This window comes from Pongo pygmaeus, chromosome 16 (genome assembly GCF_028885625.2).
Source record: "Pongo pygmaeus isolate AG05252 chromosome 16, NHGRI_mPonPyg2-v2.0_pri, whole genome shotgun sequence".
NCBI lineage: Eukaryota > Metazoa > Chordata > Mammalia > Primates > Hominidae > Pongo > Pongo pygmaeus.
In genome coordinates, this window is record NC_072389.2 from 44,806,361 (window position 1) to 44,823,450 (window position 17,090).

The following is a 17,090-nucleotide window of genomic DNA, read 5'->3' on the forward strand; positions in this document are numbered from 1 at the left end:
AATTTCAATGACTTTAATTTCTACTTCAGCAAAGTAAAATAATGTTATTGGCCTACTCTGAAAGTACACAGTAAAAAATAACTAAATATTCTGCATATGTAAAGTACTGAAATAAAAAGCTATTACTGATACTAGTATAGTTAATTCTCCACTATTAGGTAAAGCTTCTAATGCAACTAATAAATACTAATATGTAAAACAATTTTGTGCCATGTTTAAAAAATATCGTTTAAAATTATATTTAACTTACCTATATTAAAACTAGTTTTTACAGTGGCAAATGTCACTATGAGTATGAGGATAATAAGAAATTGTCTGGAAATATATTCTTAGTAATTATTTGGAATTCAAAATTCATGTGACTGACCCTAAGGTTAATATACATGTCAAGAAATAGGATTTGAGATTTGGAATTCAAAATTCAGGTGACTGACCCTAAGGTTAATATATATGTCAAGAAATAGGATTAGAATTATGTATTAGCAAATTCTACTTTTAGTCACTAGGCATTTCAGGAATCCAGATACAGTATTTTATCCATCTGTATCCAGAATCAGGAGCATTCTCTTCACCCTACTATGGAAACCTAGTCAAGTAGAAAATGAAGGAAGTCCTTCTACGACATTAGATACCTAAAACACACTTTCAAACTTTGCTTATGTAAAATTACTTATAATGTGTAGACAATTCCCTAGGATTTAGAAAGAGCCCGCTGAGTGTCATCCTTACCAAACATCCTCATCAGAGCCTTATTATGATGAAATTTTTGGACACTAGAAAAAAAATCAGTCATATTAGAGCAGGAGGAGGTCTCTAGGGAAAAAAGGGTAGGAGGGAGGATTGGTAGATTATCCAATATGCTTGACCATTTCCAAAAGTAATATCAATATGATAGATGTTTGGCAGTTCTGATGATGTATTTGGCTAAATACACAGAAAATGAAGCAAAAGGAAAATCAAAGCAATTATGAACTCTGGGGAAAACAAAAAGTTTTACAAAAAAAGGAAAAGCAGTGACATATACATAGAAAATTAGACAAAAGAAACTAAGATAATTATGAAGTCTAGGACAAACAAAAAGTTACATGAGAAAGGATGCCATAGGCTAATAATTGCTTCTGCTGTGAATAATATTTACACAGTCAATGATAATATAAATACTGATGACTAAGGTAAGCAAAAATTGTGACAACTATTTTGGGGAAATGTGAGGAGAAACAAGGGGTGTTTGCACTTTATTAGTTAAATTATTGCCTACCATTACAGCAACCCAATATATAATGTCTAAAACTATAAGAAAGTAAGTTATTAATAAATAATATAGAGGTAAAATTAGGAAAAACATAAAAGATTTAAAAGTAGTTAACTGGAGAAAATATCAAGGGGTAGGGAAGGCTGAGGCAAGGGGCTGCCATTTTTATTTAAAACATTTTAACACAATTTTTTCTTTATTACTATAACAAAAGTTAAAATTAAATATAAAAATAAAAGTAATTTAAATGTATTCTTTTTTTTTTTTTTTGACATGGAGTCTTGCTCTGTCGCCCAGGCTAGAGTACAGTGGCGCAATGGTGGCTCACTGCAGCCTCTGCTTCCCGAGTTCAAGCGAGTCTCGTGTCTCAGCCTCCCCAGTAGCTGGAATTACAGGCACACACCACCACACCTGGCTAATATATATATATATATATTTGTATTTTTAGTGGAGACAGGGTTTTACCATGTTAGTCAGGCTGGTCTTGAACTTCTGACCTCAAGTGATCCACCCACCTTGGCCTCCCAAATTGTTAAGATTACAGGCGTGAGCCACCATGCCCAGCCCAAATTTTTTAATAAAAATGCACTTAGAAATCAAATTCAAAATATTTAAATGAAATTCCCAGGTGATTGTATGTTTGGACATCAGAAGCTGACCCATGTTTCACGGAGCCAGGAATTTATATAATCTTGGAGCAAGAGAAGGGCATTTCTTAAAAAAAAAAAAAACAAAATTACAAATTCAAAATTAGGTACAAAAGCAAGTTTCTTTTATTTTAGAATGTGAAAAAGATTACAACAAATTACTGGGGTCTTGGGGAGGGTTGAGTCCATTTCTTACAGTATCTCTTTAGGTCATTGACCAGACGTGCTTACAGAAATGTTTGCTGATTGCAACCTGGCTTCCTCTTCCCACCCCAAAGCTCCTATAAGTGAGAGGCCCTGAGCTGAATCTTCACTGGCTTCATGGTAAATTGCTTCTGGGTACTATGAGATAAAACATTACACATTTCAGCTTGTGTGTACACAGAAATAAGCTGGACTACAATTACCCTGATCCTCCTGGGGGAAGCAGCTGGATAGGAGAGAAAACACAGAAGACTAGAACCTGGGCTTCCATCCAAGCTTTGCTGCCTTGAGCATGTCACCTGAGTTCTCAGGGGCCCATCTCCTTTATCTGTAAAACGAGGAACTTTAGAAGATAATCTCTACATTAAATTCTAACTCTAAAATTGCTTTTTATGAACAACTACTCTAAAAATAAAAATAAATTTTAAAATAAACTTTTCTACTCACTTTAGAGTGTAGCCTGGGTAGAGTTATGAAAACAAAATAATAGCAAAAAGAGAACTTTTATTTATTTAGCTCCTTCACAATATCAATCCTGAACTCTTATAAAATAACTAAAAATTCTCTGGCCTCAATATATAAGTAAAAGCAAATGAAATACATGAAGCCCTCAAATTAATTTAATGATAGTGCTTCTGGGTGCAATACAGATTGGAAACTTCAACACGACCCATCTTTCTCATCTTTTGATTCCCAGCAGAGTCTTGCCCACAGTCAAAGCTCAGTAAATGACTATCATGAGAATTGAATGATTAGAGTGCTTAAACCGTTTTTTAAGGTACTATATTAATATAATTTATTTACAAATACTGAACTGAACTAAGCTAGGGCTCCATCACAAACATCCCTAACTGTCCTCAATAGTTAAGGAACCATCTAACCCACAGCCTTTTTCCAGATTGCTCTGGAAAATTCTGAGCTAATAAGCACCATAACTGAACCACCTACTGTGCAGGCACTGTCAAGTAACCATCTGTTCAAGTATTCACCTCAAAGTATTCATCTTTCGTGCCAGCTCTAATTTCCCAGTATTCCATAAACAAGTTATTATTCATACTACTCCTATCCTTCATAAAACTCAACATAGTGCATCTCAGTCTTCACTTTTCCAGGCCAGAACCCAATCTCTTTTCACTCTGTATATGAAAGCCCCTCTCTTCCCACCTTCATTTTAGTAGCTCTTTTATGAATCTTCTTTCTTGTTTCAGCCAATACACACACATTTCATAGTAAAAGAGTAAATCTATTGGATTTTTCATCAGGAAAGGAATAGAATACACATGCCGTTTTAGTTCTGCTATCCTGCTGATCTGGTTGGCACACTAGGTTATGTCTTACAGAATAATAATAAATAGGTAGCATTCACTAAGCAGACTAGACTCTGCTCTAGGCATATTACATGTATTGATTCCTTTAATCTTTGCAATAAACCTATGAGGTAGATACTATTGTTATTTCCACGTTGCAGATGAAGAAACTGAAGCACTAAGAAATTAAGTAACCTCTCCAAGGTCATATAGCTTCTAAATGGTGGACTGGAAATTTGAATCCAGGTAGTCTGGGTCCAGAACCTAAGTGTCTAGCCACGTGGCTACACTGCCACTCGCTGTAAATGAGTTCTCCCTCTGCCACCCTGCAAGTGTCCTTTTCCCAACGGCTGCTCATTTTTCTGTCCATTCTATCAGATACAGAAACTCTCCCTGCAGAACTGTTTACTTAACTTGGGACTTTATTACCCAGATTAGCTTTTGTATGCATGTTTTATGCAAATGTACACAGTGTATGTTTTATGCAAACATATATAGTGCCCTCTCTTTAGCTCATTAAAAAAAAAAAACCCCAGCCACAGCTCCATTCCCAGGATGCCCACTGTTTACACATCTCCACCCAGATAAATGCCGGTTGGATGTAGAAGCTAAATTTGATGAGGAATGCAACTTGTAATTGCTGGAGATGGAACACAGACTGTGGATTACCTCATTCTCATCCCTGCCCCACCTCCTATGCTATATATCCAGAGTTTCCCCAGCCATAAAAGTCTCCAGTTAATTGGGCAATGGATTTGTCGACAAGGCAATCGAGATTATGTCCCTGGTGCAGATAATCACAAAGTCTCCCCATTATAAACCAGCAGAAGCAATCTTGTCCTTTGATGTAAGCTTACTTCGGGTGTTTTTTATTTCCCCCAAACAGCATTCCTAAAGACCCACCCTATGAAACCAATACCATTATCACAAGGGAAAAAAGGGTGGAAAGCTAGAATGTTCTAAATGATTAACAAGGAGAATACGGATGTACACAGATTTTAATGACACCTAGTTCTACTTCCAAATAAGCAACTAAAAAACCTTCCACCGTTTGCTTAATGACGAAGATATAAGTTTATAGCTCTCTGTTGCAACCACTGCTGGCAACACCTCAGTAGTAGTCTATTTTAGTCAAGGTTTTTTGGCTATAAGGAACAGAAACCCTTATGTCAAAAAAAGAGGTGGTAGGGTTGAGGTTTGCTGTGAGATCAAAGAAGTCATTTCATGGACAACAAGCAGGAAATAAGAGTATAGACTGGCCTTTCGGAGTCTAGAGCTGAGAAGCCACCAGGAACCAAAGTCATGTGCCCCATCTGTCTTTCTGGGTCCATGTCATCTCTTAACTCACTGCCTGCCTGATGCATCCTCTTCTCTGCAAACCAGCTTTCTCTGCTTATTGACGGTTTCTGCTTTCTCACAACCTCAGCTTGCCTATGTAGCATGAACTGACTCTGTAAGAGTATCACACCCACCAACAACTATGTCCTTTAGCTCTCTATATTCTTTTGCTTAAATTTTCAAGCAAGATAACCTGGTTGGTCACTGGCCAGGTTGATGGACTGCCTGTGTCAGGTTCAAGTGTCCACCACTGGTCCAAACATCTGAACTGAGGGTCACATGGCAGAAACACAACCATCCAAGCCCAAGGTTTTGGCAGGGCTGTGGGTAAGGTGATTTCCCAAACAAGAAGGTATCAACAGAACAGGGATTCAAAAATATCATATTTTTGAACTAAAATCACTATGAAGTAAGTAACCATCAGAAGGAACATGCCACTTAGTTTAGTTCTATAGTCAACTACAAGATTGACGATCGAAGTGTTTCCAAACTTCACCGATCTCATTAAATCTGGGTACTCACTGAAGAGTTATTTGAGATATAAATGTAGAACTAGTTGTCAGAAAATATCTACCCGTGCATAGCAAAAATAAAGGCACTCCAGTTAGTCTACAGAACAGCACTATCGAGTCTGAATGCTTGCAATAGTCTCACATCACTTGCTATAGCTCTTTTGGATTAAACACACCTAAAAATCAAGGGGGAAAAATAATTGGTGTTCATTTTAATGTCTGTATCAATGGTGCTAAGGATTCATAGGAGAAAGGGCTTGTTCCTCCTTCCTCTGCTAGCTCCTTCCCTCCCTTTTCCATTCTCCCACCTTCCTCTCTTACACTGAGGCTACCCCAATCATATAAAGGCAAGTCTGGCAGGTAGACTGCTCTTAAGAGGCCAAACCAAGGACAAAGGGTCCTGGGGGCCAGGGACAATCTGGCATATTTTTCACCAGAATAGTCAGAAGCTGTCTGGCCAGAAGAGAATCTGAACTCTAGTCAAAAAGGAAGCAAATACCATTGCCAGAGAAACTATGGAAACCACCATCAAGAGTGAGGGCTGAGGCAAGGCTGTAAACAGGAAAGTGAGTCAGCTCCCAGGTCAGCAGCCAGGAGGCTCAGTGGACAGAATAATACTGAGTGTGAAGTAGGTCAAGGCAGACAGCTCTGAAGCGAGGTCGTGAACGTTGCGGTGGTGTGGGAAGCCCTTTTTATGTGGGGCCTGGCATGGCAAAGTCACCGTGCAGAATCAGACCCCACTCATGCCTAGGCTACCCATCTTCCCCAAACAGCTGGGTGACGCAGGGCTTGCCTCATGGGTTTGCCTGGTGAGAGGCTGCTGCGGCCCTGGGCATTCTGTAACGGCTCTTCTCCCGTGGCCCAGGGGCCCAGGCTGGCTCCGTGGCTTCAAGGATCCAAGCTTTCTGTTTCTATGCATCAGAATGAGAGAGGTGGGCTGCCAGCGGGACCCCAGTGTGTAAGTTAGGGATGAGCATGGATCGAGGGAGCTAGAAGCAGGAGGTAGTATTCTCAAGTCCTACTATTTGAAAAAGGGCTAGAAACGTGGCTTGCTGGGGGACATAAGCAGAAAAGCATGGAGGTGCTTGGTAGGAGAGCCAGACTGTGCTTTCTAACAGGGTGACCGTGCTTTCTAACAGGGTGACTGGTGAAAAGGGACTCTTATGTTTTCATTTTGTGGGACAATTACCATTTGAGGATTGCCAACAGTAGCTGTTTTCGAGCAGTAGAGACAGCAAGTCCACTTGGATCAGATGCCCTTTGTTCTGAGCAAGTCGCCGGAATGGCCCTGTTATCACATGTCTATCACTTCCTTTCCCGAAACAAGTCTGGGGCCCAGCTCTACAGCTGGAGGGGGCCTGGCACTACAGCTGGAGGGGTCCTGCCCCGAACTCCCAGCTAAAAAATCCTGGCCAAGAGATGAGGTGCACAGATTTGCATAAAGAGCCTAAAAAAGGGCCCCTGATTGAGTAGTTCTCATGCTCCGAGGGAACTGGAACCTACTCCACCCCCTACTCCGGGAAGTAGATCCAGTTTGTTACTTTAGAGCAGCTAGCTCCCACTGCTTGGCAAGACTGTTTATTGGCTATTATTAGTTATCATTTGCATGGGTGAAGGCCTTCTGTACTCTCAGTTTGATGATGCCTATTTTTACCGTGTAGAGATAAGTTGGGTCAAGGAAGGCTGTGATGGGGTCAGTAGTCAAGAAGGCCATTAGCTATTTAAATACCTTAACATCCAATGGATCCAGATTAACCCTCACCCTCTTGCAGGAAATCAGCTGATAGATGAGTCACATTGGAGAAATCTGGTATAAATGAAACCTAAAGAACTTATGTATGCCCACAAGGGTCTCTAGAACTTTAAATACTTTGCTTGATATCATCTAAACTTCACACTTGAAGAGAAGGTATCCTCAGAACTCTGTCTCTGGGATCTTCAACATGTGTCTTCTGTGTTGAGCTGGCCTGAAGATGGAGGTGCTGTGTCTGTAAAGGATCTTCCCAAACAGGGGTTCATTTAAGGCCAGGTCAGGGGAGTGTATCCAACACTGTCCACCTTGTACTGGTGCTGAAAGAAGGTGGAGATGTGGTATGGCCTGGAAGGTAGTATCTGGCCTTGCACAGCCTGCCCATAGGTCAGTGATACGGTTTGGCTCTGTGTCCCCACCCAAATCTTATCTCAAATTGTAATCCTCATGTGCTGAGGGAGGGATCTAGTGGGAGGTGATTGGAACACAGGGGTGGTTTCCCCCATGCTGTTCTTGTGATAGTGAGAAAGTTCTCACAAGATCTGATGGTTTTAAAAGTGACAGTTTCCCCCATGTGCTCTCTCTCTTGCTTGCTGCCATGTAAGATGTGCCTCTGCCTTCTGCCATGATCCTAAGTTTCCTAAGGCCTCCCCAGCCATTCGGAACTGGGAGTCAATTAAACCTCTTTTCTTTATAAATTACCCCATCTCAGGTAGTATTTTTCCAGCAGTGTGAAAATGGATGAATACAGTCAGACAAGGCTTCAGGTACCAGGACTTCTGCTTTCCAGAGACATAAGCCCTTAATACTTGATCAGTGCCACGATCACCAGCAGCTCCTATGCCTCTTATTGTGAGAAGCATCTCACTAGTGTAGCACTATCTGGACCCTGCCCCCTCACCCCAATCAGAGGGAACACTCAGCTAGGCCCCACCCATATAAGAGAGACCCCTCAAAAAGATGCTCAGCCCTGGGAATTGGAAAAGAAAACTGAGTATTTCCTTACATGGCCAAGAAGTTTCCCAGCACCATACACAAGTCAAAAGGCCAAGCTGCACTGACATTACACTGGTCAACATGACTGGATTCAGATTACCCATCATCCAGACCTGTGCACTTGCCTGCCGCTGGGCTGAGCACTTGCCTGCTGCCAGGCTGAGCAGATCTAACATGGCCTGTGCTGCTCTCACAGGTGTAGACCTGGATGTCACTTCTGATGCCACTGCCATGGCCCCTCAAGTCACCCATGGGCACATCAAGCCCCTCTTGGCTCCTTCCCAGGATTTCTTGTCTATTGCTGATGAGGTGTGAGTTGCTAATAAGGTGTGGGATGATCAGCTGGCCACTTCTAGGCTTGTACAAACCAGAAGTGCAAGAGAATTCATGCCCCTTGGGGCAGACTTTGACCAAGGGGAGAGGGGAGGCAGTGAAGGAGTTACTTTCCCCCAGAAGGGCTCCCTGAAATGCAGTCACCCACATGGCATCTCTCTGCATATGTCCCACAAGTCACCCACATGGCATCTCTCTGCATATGTCCCACAAGTCACCCACATGGCATCTCTCTGCATGTGTCCCACAAGTCACCTACATGGCATCTCTCTGCATATGTCCCACAAGTCACCCACATGGCATCTCTCTGCATATGTCCCACAAGATCAAACAATCAGCTGTACTTGCTAGCAAGCAGTAGTCAGGTCAATGATACAGCTCTTATATTTACTCTCTTTCTTTGCTTCACTTCTCTTGTTCCCCACTTCTGTTTCTCTGGTGATGCTTTCAGTAATGAAGCAGCAGCATATATACTTTTGCCTCAGGCCCCGCTGCTCCACACTAAGACACAATAAGCAACAGCTTCCAAGTCAGGGCTGGGCAGGGCTCTGAAGGGCAACTCGAACCGAACCAAACAGAATGGGCCTGGAAGCACAGGGTCAGCAGCTCCAACCAGCCTCTGCAGACTGTCAACAAGGCTCACATGCTGGCACTGGCTGGGTGCAGGTACTGCAGGGTTATGGCCAGCACTGTCAACGGCATAGGAGATAGAAGGCAAAGTGATGCTTCAGGATCCTTGGGGCTCATGGCTTAATAGGTGGTTTCTACTGGCATAGCTGGGACCAGAGCAGCAGAGTACTGTCCAAGAAGGCAGAGTCAAAGGAGAAAATCCTTTGGAGGCCTAGGATTTGCCCAGGGCAGACAGAGGCAGCACCACTAGAGGGAGAATATGGATTGGAGCCAGGGGGAGAAAGCCAAGGTCATGGCTTAGGTTGGAGTGCCGAGATAAACAGAAAGAATGACAAGCATGAGGTATAAAAGAGGTCGCAGCATGTTGTTCAGTGCCAAGGCATGTCCACTGCGAAGACGCAGGAGGCCTGCTTTCATTCTGGATGGGCAGAGTGTAAGAACAGGCCAGGGGGCTAAAAGGAGTGAAGCAGGAGAAGACCCTAAAAGCCACTGAGGAATCAAAATGAGGTGCGAGGTGAGCCATGCACATGTGTGACATCCCTTCACATCTTAGACGCATCTCCAGCACCCTATCTTTAAGTTATTTCCTCGTGGCATTTTATACTCCATTTGGGAAAGCCTCTCAATTAAGTGTTCCTTAAGCTTGCACACTCTCTCTCTGAAAGCAATAGAAAGCCCCAGAGGGAGAGGTAATACCCTTACCAACAGCAGAGCTTAGCAGGGGGAGGCTGACATTTCTAACTTTAGATTCCGGCTCTCTCACTCCCCAGCTGTTTGGTATTGGGCAAATCACTTAACCTTTCAAAGTCTCAGATTTCCGGTCAGTAGAGTAAAAATACTAACAACTAGCTGGCTCCAAACAACTAGTTGGGAGGAATACTAACAAGCAACAATTTGCAATAGCATGAAATACCTGTGTGAAGCTGCAAGGACCATGCCTGATGCAGACGAGGCAGGCGCTCGATCAATGCTGGAACATCAATAGCAAATCTCAGCTTCTGTCTGGAAGCTGGTAGCAGCAGCAGCAGCCAGGTGGCCTCTCTTGGAAGCTGTACACTGAAGCCTGTACTTTCCAAGTTCAACTGGCCCCTACTTTTGAAGATCTCTCTTGGATACCAGGAATGGAGCTTTATGGACGATCTCACAACTAACAATTCACAATGAGTAAGCTGTCATGTGTACTCTTGTAGATTCATGGGGCTGAGGAGGGGGTGCTACAGAGGCCATGAGATGCTGGGAGAGGGCACCCAAGAGGGAAAAGTTGGCATGTGATTCTCTATCATTGCCCTTGGAAGGTTTATACTTCAAGGCTGACAATATTAAGTCTTCAGCATCAGAAAGTACTGTATGTAGTAACCACAAAGTAAACAGAAAGGGGCTGGCTTCTAGATACTTTTACATTTGGTTAAAATAATCCCTGTCAGGGCGCCAGGTGAGTCTTTTCAAGCACAGGGCTGAAGCCAAGCCAGGTTCATCCCATGCTCCATGCACAGGGGAACATGCCCCATTAGTCAGTTTTTCTTTTACTCCTCAGGCTGCCCCTCAGCCCTCTCCGCCTGCGCACACCCTCCTCAGGAGGCAAACTCTATTTCAAATGTTTACTCATTTCCTATTGCCCTCACATCAAATCCTGAGGTGTGCTTCCTCACTACTGTCCCTGAGTCTAAGCAATCTAGGTCAATGTACAACTCTCTCAAGGAACAAATTCACATTTTATAGGAGCCTCGTTGAATCAGAATGACTTAACCTAAAGAGGTGATTCTAAGGATCCAAACCCCATAGCTGGATGATAGAAAGACATTTGAAAGATATCACTTTGAGCACCCTCAAATCAGGCCACACTGGGCAAAGTTAGGCCTAGTCTGGTTCTACAAATGGTCAGTCCTGACAAATTTCATCAGATCTGATTTTCCTCTTGGGTATAAATCTAGTGCCATACAGTTAACTCCACATTTAACTTGTTAATCACAGAGAGCTTTTTCTGATCACAAATGGGTGACTTGTAGCATTTCCCAGGGTTGAGCAAGTGCTCCTGAAGCTCTGCCCTGTCTAGACACGTATCTGAAATATCTAATTACCCCTGTACATTCTGTAGAGCACACAAAGCCCAACGTCATTACATAAACATGAAGCTCCATATTAATATATTTGCTCAGTGAACTGTCCTTTTACATTTGCCAGTCTGAACGTGAAATCATGCTACTGCTGAGAATAAGGATAATATATTGTGAATAAGAAGTTCCAAGTTGTCCTATGATCCAAATTATGAAAGTTAAATTATCTAGAGAGCAAACCAAAAAAGCTGTGTAGTGAATTGAATCCAAATTCAGAAGAATCTAAATAGCTTGATGCATACCCTCTCTTAAATGACACATTTAAATAGCTTCCCTTTCACACAGAGCAAGAAGCTTTAAGAGAGAGATGAATCCATCCACCTCCCTCCCTGTCAGTGGGTCCCATATTAGGTGGGTGTCCAGACCAGCCCAGGTCATTAGTCAGTTGCACTGGGGGTGGGGCATGGAGTGAACAGGGCTGATAGCCCTGGACTATCTACTATGCACCACATACAGTATTTATTCCATTTACCTCTTCCAGCTACTAGTGGGGAAAATTGGAAAATCATTCTCCACATTGAACAGATAAGGAAACTAAGCCTCAGAGAAATTGAATGGTCCAGGGCCCAGAGCTAATAAAAAAAAAATGAAGCCAGACTATAAAGTTAGGGCCTTTTCATACTAATTGTCTTTAGACAGATGCTTAGAAGAGTTAGTTAAACTCCTTTTTCGAGGGGGAGCACCTGGCAGCAGCATGGTACCATAACATGCCCCCTCCACACTCTATCATGGTACCATAACATGCCCCCTCCACACTCTATCCGGCATCTGAAAATGTGATACCACAGAGCAGCCTAGTAAGGGGAGCCCCTTTCAACTCATAAATCTGAGGCAAATGTATAAACAAGAAGCCCTCACCAGTGGGTGGCGGCTGCCCTCTGTGTCTCTCAAACCTGGGGCATCAGGCTGTGCCATCCCAGTACCCTCTGCATCTACTTTCCCTGCTGGATGTAAGTTCCTCGGGCTGGGACCAGGTCCTCCTCATATCTCTGTGTTTCCATACCTAGCACAGAGCCTTGGTATAAGATGCACACATGGCAAAGCTTTGTTGACTACATGATGCTTTCTTCGGGTGCTCCTCCACCCTCTGCAGTGACATCACACCCCTAAAAACTCAGTGCTCTTAGTCTGTCCCCTTACTGACCAGTGGTCCTAGGCCATGGCCCATCCTAGGCCCAACTCCTCTTCTCTCCCTGATGTCTTGTTCCCTCCAGAGCGTGCACTCCCCACATGACTTTGGATGACAATGCTTTAATCAATTAATGAACCTTTGTTTATGATTTGGGCACAGCAGATAGCAATGCTATAACTCCTGGAGAGCTCCCCAATGTGAGAAACCTCAGATCCCAGCAAGGGCAGACAGACAGACAAACTGGTTGAAAGGAAGGATGCTGAAAGTATTCTCCATATCACCCTGTATAGGCAATGACTCACCCCACCTACGGGCAGAGGCGAAGTAACAAAGACACCTCTTCCCAGACTTCATGTCCACTCACCATGGAAAAAATGCCTACATTCTGGGCCTATTGCTGTGATATTCACTACAAGTCTGACATAGAGGTTTAATTTGGTCTGCTGTGAAAACAGAGCTGAATAATAATCACAGTCTTTGATTGTGGTTAGGTTTAATTATAGAAACCTATTCAAGTACATATATATTAATAGAAAGCCTCACAAACATGGCAGAAAACCATTTCTATTCATAAGTATTTACAGGGAAAGCTCTCCTTATTTACTTTATTTAAATAAATATTTCAAATCAGCAAACCAAAAGAGAGCCCCCACCTTTCATGTGAACGTTTTCTAATCATGTCATGTTAATATTTTCTCCTTTGATTTCCAATGAGCTAGCACAAGCTCTGGCCTCTGCACTAGATGGTGGTGCTGAGTCACTTATTTAGAATGGAATTATGGATTATATAAAGACTGACAAGTACAATAGACGTTCAATGTGGTGGTTGTCGGAAACATCACCTAATTAAATATGCTAAAATATTTTGGCTGAAAATTTGTTTTAAATCTTCAAATTTTTATACCTTCTGATTTTCTTTGTTGTTGTTGTTGTTGAGACAGGGTCTGGCTCTGCCACCCAGGCTGGAGTGCAGTGACTCAATCTTGGCTCACCACAACCTCCACCTGCTGGGTTCACGCTATTTTCCCACCTAGCCTCCCAAGTAGCTGGGACTACAGATACTCACCACCATGCCCAGCTAATTTTTTAATTTTTTTGTAGAGATGGGGTTTTGCCATGTTGCCTAAGCTGGTCTTGAACTCCTGAGCTCAAGCAATCCTCCCACCTCAGCCTCTCCAAAGTGCTGGGATTACAGGCATGAGCCACTGCGCCTGGCAACTTCTGATTTTGTAATATCGAAATAACTGTCTTGGCCGGGCGTGGTGGCTCAAGCCTGTGATCCCAGCACTTTGGGAGGCCAAGGAGGGCAGATCATGAGGTCAGGAGATCAAGACCATCCTGGTCAACATGGTGAAACCCTGTGTCTACTAAAAATACAAAAACTAGCTGGGCGTGGTGACATGTGCCTGTAATCCCAGCTACTCAGGAGGCTGAGGCGGGAGAATCGCTTGAACCCGGGAGTCAGAGGCTGCAGTGAGCCGAGATCGGCCACTGCACTCCAACCTGGTGACAGAGTGAGACTCTGTCTCAAAAAATAAATAAATAAATAACTGTCTTTGGAAGTCAGACAAAATAATGAACAGCCTTTATTTCCTTTTAATCTAATTTCAAATTAATGTTTTAACTTCAAGTAGGCAGGGCAAAAACACAATTAATAAGAATTAATTGAAGGGTGATAGGTCGAAATACAAGGAGCATAAAAATGAAAACACACAGATGTGGATTCAGAATTGTGCTTCCCTTTGCTAGATATAAATTTCACTCCTATAATTATCATTTGTAATGTCCAAAATCTTCCCCACATAGGCTATACTTTTTTTTTTTTTTTTTTTTTTTTTTGAGATGTAATCTTGCTATCACCAGGCTGGAGTTGCAGTGGCGTGATCTCGGCTCACTACAACCTCCCCCTCCCGGGTTCAACCATTCTCCTGCCTCAGTCTCCCAAGCAGCTGGGACTATAGGCACGCACCACAGCATCCAGCTAATTTTTGTATTTTTAGTAGAGACAGGGTTTCACCATGTTGGCCAGGATGGTCTCGGTCTCCTGACCTTGCGATCTGCCTGTCTCTGCCTCCCAAAGTGCTGGGATTACAGGCGTGAGCCACTGCGCTCAGCCTGGCTATACTTTTTAAATGTCCAAACAATTAATTAACTTAATCTAGTTTTTTTAATTCATAAAATGCATTACTTAACTGAATTCACCAGTTAATTAAGCCAGGTGACTTCTTCATGACTTACTTGTTAAAATCAATTTTGCACTAATAAATTACCATGAACCTATCAATGCATAGTATAATTACTGTATTATAACTAACTTCTACATTAAAACTTGCAATATGGACTGTGAAGCCAGTGGAGAGGAAAATCTTTAGACATAGTTAATTGAATAAATATATAAATTTGAAGATTCATTAGGGATTTAAACATTCTGTTTCAAAACTGAAGCCATCACATACTATTATTCTAACTTATTTCAACCTACAGTTCATATTTAAGTGCTATATATTAAAATGTTGTAATAGATGCTGATTATATCATCTTCATGTAAACTGAAGCACCAGACTTTGCTGCCATACATACTGGACAATAGGTGAAAAAACTCCAACAGCAGAGTAAACCAACAACATTCCTAAAAGATCTAAAGATTCTCATAGCCTCCAAATTTGCAAATACAGATACTTACATATAGGCCCTCAGTTCTTCCACAAGCTCCACCACCCATCTACCAGCACCTGTACCAAGTGCCCCACCATCCCTCACGTCACTAGACGGACTCCCTGTGCTCCTCTTGATGGCTGGCCCCTCTACCTGCACACTAGAGACCACTTTGTCTTGCCTACTCAAGGTCATTGCTTTGGCAATCTCCCCACTCTCTTTTGCATCACCGCTTTTCCCCTCTCTACTGGATTTTTCTCATGAGCATACAAAAAGCTGCTATTCTCCAATATTAAGGAAAAGCCCTCTTTTGATCCCATTCCTCTCTCTGCCCACCACTGCATTTCTCTTACTTTCTTTATAATAAAATTTCTTAAAATAGTTGGTCTTACTATCACCAAATCCCTCTCCTTCTATTGTCTCTTAAACTCAACCCAAACAGGGTTTAGTCCATCATTCTGTTAAAACTGCTCTTGTCTATGGCACCAGTGCCCTGCACATTTCTACAGCAGCTGTTCATTCTCAGTCTCCATCTTACCGGACCTCTCAGCAGTGTATAACACAGCTGAACACTCTTCACCTGGAAACACCTGGATAGAGCATATTATACATTTCATAACTCAGCCCTATTTGTCAATGTAACTTTCTACTTTGATTTATCCAGCAATTTCATTTTTTGGCCAAGATCTGTAACTTTCTCAAACCATTTTCCCCTTTCTTCATTGTCTTCAACACACTAGCATGTGACCTGTTTAGAGCTACTTCTCAGAACAAAATAAAGTATCTAAAACACAGTGACCATTACTGTGAAAATGGTGAGGCACAGAGAATGAAGCTTCACTGTCATGCAGACGCCATGTCTCCTTTCCACTAGTACATGTGCATCTTACACCAAGACATCAGTGGCACCTACTGTATCTTACTCCCAGGATCCTATGAGCACGATGTCACAATATATCGGACTAACATGGTGCCCTGTGTGACAACCTTGCAGACAAAATGGTAACATAGAGCCAAAAAGAAGATAGAGGCCTAAAAGCAAGGCAATGAAGTTATTCTGCCGCCCTTATGAGGTACAAGCAAACTGTTTATTTTCTGCTTCTGTGCCTTTAGTGAAAAAAGTATGTGGGCTGGGCACCATGGCTCATGCCTGTAATCCCAGCACTTTGGGAAGCTGAGGCAGGCAGATCACAAGGTCAGAAAACCAAGACCATCCTGGCCAACATGGTGAAACCCCCCCTCTACTAAAAATACAAAAATTAGCTGGGGCATGGTGGTGCATGCCTGTAATCCCAGCTACTTGGGAGGCTGAGGCAGGAGAATCACTTGAACCAGGGAGTCAGAGGTTGCAGTGAGCTGAGATCATGCCACTGCACTCCATCCTGGCGACGGAGAGAGAATCTGTCTCAAAAAAAAAAAAAAAAAAAAAAAAAAGCATTTGCCAGATAGATAAATGCATACCAAAGATCAAGGCATGTGTTGAGTTGCTAGAGACTCTATCCTGAACTGGATACATGTTCCAGTAATCTCTGTAAGGTCTCCATATTTCCATTTCCCCAGTTACTCTAGTAAGTACACTCAGGTCTCTTTCAAAGGGCCAGATCTAGCAAGTTCTTGACCTTGGTTCCATGTAAGGGATGTTGGGCTTATGAACTGACCTGTCTGGGAACAATAGGATGAGGGGCTATGATTTCCTATTGTAATAGCTTAAATCAAGCCTCCATTTGCCAGAAGACCCAGAGTTTTCTGCTTGTAAAAATCAGGTGGCATAGCTAAGCACCTATCCATTTCAGTCACAGGAATCCCATTATCAGTAGCCATTCCCAAAGATTCCTGGTCATCCTGATTAAATACCCATCCTGCTGCCTATTATGGAAGCCATGCTGCCTACCCACCTTGCCTTCTGATGGTAAGGTGCCGCTGCTTAAGCTCTATTACCCCAGGATCCTAATATCCCTAGTAAGATTAGGGAGTCCCATTTCAATGGTACCATACTTCACAAGCATCAGAGGTCTACAGAAAACAGCCAAATTTTTTTTTTTCCAGTGAAGCCAGTTGGTCCCTCCTCACTGTATCTGTTAGGCTCTTGTTGAAGAGCATCTCATCAGGACCCTCTCAAGGAAAACAGTTGGAATACAGATCTCCATACCCATGATATATACCCTCCAACAATCTTATCTCCCTAAGTACTTGGACTTCTTGCTCCTATAGTAGTACATA

At 42.6% G+C, this 17,090-nt stretch overlaps 1 protein-coding gene across 1 annotated transcript in view; it reads right to left on the reverse strand.

Annotated features, from left to right (window-relative positions):
• The window catches only part of FSIP1 (fibrous sheath interacting protein 1), a 191,422-nt gene that overhangs the window by 24,309 nt on the left and 150,023 nt on the right, over window positions 1-17,090 (reverse strand). The window lies entirely within an intron of this gene.